Source organism: Lytechinus variegatus, chromosome 5 (assembly GCF_018143015.1).
Source record: "Lytechinus variegatus isolate NC3 chromosome 5, Lvar_3.0, whole genome shotgun sequence".
NCBI lineage: Eukaryota > Metazoa > Echinodermata > Echinoidea > Temnopleuroida > Toxopneustidae > Lytechinus > Lytechinus variegatus.
Genome location: NC_054744.1, coordinates 21,935,611 through 21,943,981, shown reverse-complemented (window position 1 = coordinate 21,943,981; position 8,371 = coordinate 21,935,611).

Sequence of the window (8,371 nt, the reverse complement as noted above, 5' to 3'; positions counted from 1 at the left end):
AGTTTCATGTCACATGACCAAGGTCAAAGGTCATTTAGGGTCAATGAACTTAGACCATGTTGGAGGAATCAACATCGAAATCTTAACCTGAGGTTAAGTTTTTGAAATGTCATCATAACTTAGAAAATATATGGACCTAGTTCATGAAACTTACACATAAGGTTAATCAAGTATCACTGAACATCCTGCATGAGTTTCACGTCACATGACCAAGGTCAAAGGTCATTTAGGGTCAATGAACTTTGGCCGAATTGGGGATATCTGTTGAATTCCCATCATAACTTTAAAAGTTTATGGATCTAATTCATGAAACTTGGACATAATAGTAATCAAGCATCACTGAATATTTTGTGCAAGTTTCAGGTCTCATGATTAAGGTCAAAGGTCATTTAGGGTCAATGAACTTTGGCCGAATCGGGGTATCTGTTGAATTACCATCATAACTTTGAAAGTTTATTAGTCTAGTTCACTAAACTTGGACATATGAGTGATCAAATATTGCTGAACATCCTGTGCGCGTTTCAGGTCACATGACCAAGGTCAAAGGTCAATGAACTTTGGCCGAATTGGGTGTATCTGTTGAATTACCATCAAAACTTTGAAAGTTTATGGATCTGATTCATGAAACTTGTACATAAGAGTAATCAAGTATCACTGAACATCCTGTGCGAGTTTCAGGTCACATGATCAAGGTCAAAGGTCATGTAAGGTCAATGAACTTTGGCCATGTTGAGGTTTTTTGTTGAATAACCATCATATCTCTGTAAGTTTATTGGTCTCGTTCATAAAAAGTGGACATAAGAGTAACCATGTATCACTGAACATCTTGTGCGAGTTAGAGTAGTATTCAAAGTCAGCACTGCTGCTATATTGAACCGCGTGATGCAGGTGAGACGGCCAGAGGCATTCCACTTGTTCTAAGTAGGGACAGCTTCTGGAATTGACACAGGAAGGGGACACATGAATGATGAATTGACTATGTTTGGTACACTTTATCATATAACTGTTTCACATTGGTAACACACTCATTTTGGAATCTGTAGTATCGCGGGGTAGCTGATTCTATCTGTAATTTACACCCTTCTGTCTGTCTTAAAATGTTGTATTGTAAAAGTCATGCTAGAGTTTGAATAATTAGGCTGGAACGTGGGTTGAGACAGAGACATTATTTTTATGAATTTTGAACATATAGTGATATCATATCTACTGAAGATTATGCCCTGTGGTACAATATTGGAGTACTCTTTCAAATTGTAATAAAAATAAGGATAAAGAAACAATCTTGATGTGAAACAGGGATTAGAATCATTTCAACTAAATTATGGTCTTTGTTCTTTTAAATATGGTGACCAAAACCTAGTCATGTCATTGAATATACATTAACTGTTGCATACAGGTTATTCTGTGCAAAGTGAATGGACACCTAAGTATAGTGCCAAGCAAACGTCTCTTATCTATTCAATGTTTCTTGACAGTTTAAATTTGTGTGAACTCCCTGTTTACTACAAACTGATTCTAAGTACATTTCTATATCTACCCAGATATTTAACCACAGATGATTTTTAAGTGACTTTTGGGATAAACATCTTATATCAGATGCTTTGAGACGATCTCTCTCTCTCTGTCTTTTTCTCTCCCTCCTTCTTTATTTTCATACTCATAATGTTTTGGTATCAGCGGTATCTAACCTAACCATGCCTAATGGGTCGATCAATCAAAGATATTCCCTCCCTGTTAAGCCATGACTACACAGAAGAAGTTCAATTGTTTATAAATCTTTCCCCCAAGCTTGGCTTAAGGGCACAGGGAAGTTGGAAGAGATGAAATGAATATTCTCCCTTGGATATTTTTCACAAAGGATAAACCATATGAAATCTATGAATCTACATATATATATATATTTCAAGTCAAAATTAGGTCCAAAATTAATTCTCAGTTGTACAATTAATTGTGAATTTGAATTGCTTGTCTGCTTCTTGCTACAAATAGTATGAATTAATTCTTTATATTTTAACATTGATTTATTAAATGGAATTCAACGATTAATATTTGAAATCAATTACAAACAGATTTCCTGAAATTTCCATTCATAGTTAAGTTTTGTTAATACATGGGTCATTGCGGCCCAGTGGATTAGACTCCAGACTTTAAAACAGAGGGTTGTGGGTTCAATTACCAGTCATGACCAAATTTCCTTTATTGAGAAATGTATCTACTTCGTTTTGCAAGCAACAATTGAACTGATTATCCACTGTAAAAGGCATGCATAGATATAAAAGCGAGGCTAATAATGTTGAAGTCACTTTGGAAGGGCATACATTTAGAGACGTTAATGCTATGTATGGAAGAACTGAATGACTATTCTCTATCCATAACTTAGCAAGAAATTATTTTTGCATTTGAAGATCCGGTAGATCCTCAATGTGCTTCTCATAGAAGTTAATTCATTCCATTCCAATCTATTTGACAAGTCTGCACAACCTCTTGAATTCATAACCTAAAAGATCACATAACTTGTACACCCTGATAATGATCAACGCTACATCACAGGCCTTGCATAGATCATAGTCGAGATTGTAGTCTGTGATATAACTGGGTCACTTATTAATTTGCAAAGGGTGAGCAACCTTTATACAGCATTATTTCCCAATAATCTCTCCATTTTTAAGTAGAACTGGAGTGTAGACAGTTTTGTACCACTCACAACAGTGTCCATATATTTTGCATTACAGCACTTTATATTTATTCATTTTAATTTTGAGAATAGAATCATTTAAATTACCAAGGCCCAATAAAAAAAGTGAAATATGTATAAATTGTATGGCTGATTCTTACAATTGACCATACACATTAATCAATGGAGTCTATGGCAGAAGTTAGCCCCATGATCAATCGCTAAGCTTTATGTAATGTAGCCTAAATCTTCAAATTGGCAGCAAAATCAATAAATAATGACCGGAAAAAATATGCAAATTAAATATATTTAATTTGTAAGGAATTGTAATATATTGATAGCAGCTAACAGTTTTGTCATTGAATGCCCTATTTATCTGATGAAATTCTATTTTTTTTTTGTGCGATATCTTTGTTTTGTTTTCACTCTACTATCCTGTATGATGAATATGAATTCATGTAGGCCTACATTTAAACACCTATCTAATGCAAAATCAGATACAACATAGCTCTAATTACAGTTACTTTGATCTTTTATTTTTTGTTGTATGATTCCTTATTCAATTTTGTTTTTTGTGCATTTCCAATCATCTATATCAAAAGACAGTTTGATATGAATTTTATGATAAGCACTATATAAGATTAACATATTATCAATAATACATGTAAAGTTATTCAAAGCATTCGCTACACCCCTAAAAGTGATCTGGTTTCCAAATACAAAAATCATGTGGAGATTATTATGTGTGGATCCAATACTGACAAAGAATGAAAGATTCATACACAGATCAGTTTATGATTTACGAATGTGAACATAACCATATTCAAAGGAGTTGACACGGTTTCGCTATCACCCAATTTGATTAATCTAGGAAAGATGTTCGTATAATACATGTAGGTGTCATTGAATAGTTCATTATTAAAGGTATGATAATAATGACACAGTTCTTGCATCATTACAAAAGTGATTATGATTAGTTCTGCACTAACAAAAGACTTGGATATCATAACCCCAGGTTTAGCCCCAAGGCCTCCTACAGCATGTATTAAGCATTTTCAAGTACTACATGTACATGTAGGTCTGGATGATTTGTGATTTTCTTTGTTTGTTATCCAGGGAATGTGTGTAATAACCCCTTTCTAGTCAAATATTGTTTTCTTGTAAGTTGTACAGCAAAGTGAAAATAAACCATTCCACAGCATATTTCTATCATAATAAGTCAAGGATTTGTAATTACGCATGATGGGCCCAGAATGTGAATAGATATGGGGTGCATTTCATGAACATTTTGTCTGTGAAGTTTTCACGGATGTGTTATAAGCTACTGAAAGTTCTTCTATCTGATTGGCTGAGAGCCAAATAGTCAGTGTACAGACTGTCATGGAACGCTTCCATGAAAAGCGATATCACAGGATTAATGAGACGGTTAATAATGAATAAGACTACCTGTAATGCTAATCAGCACCGAAAGACGTTGCCAATTTGGCAGGAGCCGGGTAAATAGGAATCATTTATCTATTTCAAGGGAGTAATACCTTGAATCAAAGAGTCATCTTTTCTCTATTTTGGGCTGATAAATGAGCGGCAATACAGGAAACTAATTTGTAGGACCCTTTTTGCAAGACATCAATATTCCCTCTGAGCCCCCCTCTTAGAGACCACATTTTATGCTCTTGACAGAGAAGGAAGTTTTTTGATGTGAAAGCCAATCGCAGGCCAAGGACTTGACTAGACTTGGAGGAACAGACCCTTGTATAAAAAAAAGCACTGAATGAACGAATTGTGATCAATTTTAAAGGTTGTATTTAAGTTAGGCCTGAAAGTAAAAAATCTAGTGTTCTTTGTATGTTCAGTTCATTAAACATTGCTTATTTTTTTCAAAATAGGAATACATTTGACCAAGATGCTTGTAGTGATGGCAAATGGGAAGAAGCATTATTTTCATTGTCTTGTAATGCATTGTTCGTACTATTTTTTTCCGATTCATTGATACAAATTAGTGGGGTTTTTTACGAGAGGATCTGTTAACTAAATATAAATGGTTAACATTCGAGGAATATCATATTCATTCAAAATTTCTTCTCCCTTGGTTTCAATTTAATTAGATTAATTTTCTGAACTAATAAGTTCAAGTTCATAAAAGAGAATTAGAAACAAATTATTGTGCCAAATGATTTCAACAATATGAAAATATAGGGCTATGTGTTTGAATTACTGTATATGTATATGTAAAGTTCTGTATATTTACATGGAGGCTTACATATAAGTGTATTGAAATGGTCCTGCCCATTATATCAACATGTATTAATGATGCCCCCCTCCCACCCCACCAGACTTCAGGTACCCCTCCCCTAGCAATCCCCTTCCATCTAACCTGCACACCTCTCTCTGTATCCTCAGCCATCCTGATTACTATTTTAGATGCCACTTCCATTATTCAGAGGGCGGATTTCATCGGAAATCCATTTTGGGGGATGCTTAGACATAAACAATGGAGACCGGTCTGTCCGATGAGTTTACCAGGCGATCCGGAAAAATTATTGAAGGAATTATAAACGAGAAACGATGGGGAGACAATTGGTGCATGTCTGGCTTCGGATATGGTTACCCCACACTACCGCACATTATGTATCATCCTTGAGCCTTAAAGGAGGCTCATAGTACTCTTTTACAAATACCCATCTGTCTACCAGACTAATTATAAGGATTAATACTGGTCAGGAATTTGTATTACCGGTAGATTTATTTTCTTAAGTCAGAATAATGACTAATTAGGGCTAGAAAGACTTTGATTTTGAATGAAATATAGTCTACTATGTGATTATATTGTGAACAGTCAGTTTAAACTTTTCTTCAAAATGTTGAAATTGAACATTTGAATAGTTTGAACACACTCACCATGACTCTGGGTTATTTCCAATATCAAGAATTATGCTGCAATCACATTTCCCCTACGGCTGCCACATGGCGAGTCAAAAACAGTATAGTTTTATACAAACATCCCATGCATGTAGGCCTATGTAGTTGGTACAAAAAATGTTAAAACGGTTGTTTTCGACTTGCCGCAGGGGAAATGTGACTGCGCCATAAGATTCAATTATTACTGCTTTTTTGCTATTGCTTCAGTACAAGTGGTACATGCATATTGCTAGTTTTGCAACCCATCTCCTACAACATGGACCTATTCCATGCTCATATAACAATCCCTGAAGATTTTTTTTTATTCATAACTGTCTGCTGAAATGCACTTGTGCTATCTGGCATATATCCGTGTAGCTCATAGGCATACCCGTGCTGTGATGTATTCATGAGTGTCAGTATCTATCAGCTTGCGATCTGACACAGGATCTCCCCCTAAACTATCTCTTTAGTAACTATCAGTCTAAGCAGTCAAGCAGACTACTGTTAGAAAGATCAGCAAGATTCAGGCACGCTTCAACACCTCTTAGCCCTTCAATGTAGTAGATGCTGTCATACCTGCCCTCTCACAAGAATACCCTCGTATTTTGCCACAATAATTTTTGACACAGTAAAAATGCTGTTTAATATTTCATACAACTCTTTTATGAACATTAGAGTAGTTGTTTATAACCATGCTTAATTTATTGAAGATTAAATATTAAGAAATTAAACCATGTTTAAATTTAAACAATTGTTTAAATATAGTTAAATGACCAATGTCGCGTTCATATGCTAAACAGCTTTGTTTAAGAATTTCGCCTGAAACCAAACTAGTAATTGTTGTAGTGAATTCTTTCTCAGCAAAAGAAGGTAGCCACATACGTCATGATTTTAATTCAGGTTTTTGTGAGCTGTACTAATTTTTTAGAATTTTTATCCAGTCTATGTAGGTCTGAAGGTAACTTACGCAAAACATAAATGGTATTTTCTCAGGTACATTTCATGTTGATGGGTGGGTCTGAAAGCACCCAGCAAGATGGCAACTCCCTTTAAAAAACCATCTGTCATGGTTTTGCTTGCAGACGCTCTGTTGTTGTCCAAGGATAAAAAATTTCCAGGCAGATTGACAGGCACGGCATCACCAAAGGTGTCATGTAGGAGAGGAGGAAGCGGAGGAGATGTTGTCATGTCATGCATCCATAAACATCACTGGTATTGCAATTGGCCACACTGTAGGTGTCGGCAATTTAGTGATCACCACCATCTATCTTTTTTTTTATTTGTCCATATTGGGATGATTCATTGTAAAATTATTATTTTTGAATGCTTCATGATTATTACCACATAGACTTGCTAGTGTTGATTTGATTAAAGCATTATTCAAATTAAGTTGTTGCTATTATGAATTCAGGCACTTTTCTGTTTTACTGAAGTACCATTTTTTTCAGCACAATTATCGTACTGCACACCACAGCTCACAATTCAAAAACACAGTATGATTCTCTGTTATAAGCTGTATATTATGCAAGGAGTACAATGAGAAGAAGAGCGGATGAAATTGTTAACGAATATAAATAAATACATTTACATCTTTCTGCAGGGTAGTTGAGATTGGATCATTTAAAGCTACCGTAGCTTCTATCATTAAAACCTGAGGTCCGGTAAATAAACGAGTCAAAGACCCTGTCGATGGTTGTACACGATAACGAGAGGGAAACGAGCCGGAGGGGACGATGATATTAAAGTGGTGCTTTTGTGTATAAACAGTGGCAGCTATACTAAACTTGCACGAATTTTTACGAGACGTGGCCTGTAGGACGTAAACACGTCACGTCCTAACAGCTAGCTTGAGACATGTTCCACTTGAAATGACAGATGAACGGGGTTAGGCCTCGTACTCCTGGTCACCCACTTTGCTTCTGCTAGCCTTTCGAGCTGATTTAAAACGGGGGAAAAAAGAGGAGTAATGAGAAATGCAAACTTAAAGGGCAAGTCCACCCCAGCAAACAGTTGATTTGAATATAAAAAGAAAACTTAAAAGCAAGCTAACTGCTGAAAATTTCAACAAAATCAGATGTAAAGAGAGTAAGGACATATCAAAGTTTTGCTTAATTTTAGAAAACACATCCTGGTTAGTATACAATGAGGGGACTGATAACATCATCCAATCACTATTTCTTTTGAAATTAATACACTGAAATATGAAATATTTCAATTTCTACTTCATTGTAATGTGAACAATGATTGGTTTGCCTGAAGAAATTGAATTTTTGTTTTATCCTGTTGTTAATAATGAAGAGTCTATTTATTGTCAAATCTGCAACAAAAAAAACAACATAAATAGTGAGTGTAAGAATCATCACTTATTTCATTTTGCTTACCGCTGTCTAGTGCATCTTCTTGTTTTTTAGTGAAAAATAAGTGATTTTTATATTTTTTCTCTCTTTTTATTCAAATCGACTGTTTTGGGGTTGACTTTGCCCTTTAAAAGGCTGTGATATAAAACTGGACATTTTAGCCAGCCTATAATAGAGCCAGTTTACAATTTAATCCAATCGAGAATAAGAACTTAACAACACAATACAATTTTTTAGATCAATAAATTCTTGGTCATAAAAATTTAATTTCTGGATATGACAAAAAATAGAATTCTGTTTATACCAAGGAATATAGTTAAAGTGATTGATTAACATTGGTTTGACTTTTAAAAAATCTGAGCTAGAAGGTCACACTTGTCACCTGTGTCTGTGATATGTTCCAAAAATGAAGCCAAGAAAAAATTGCATTCAAAAATGA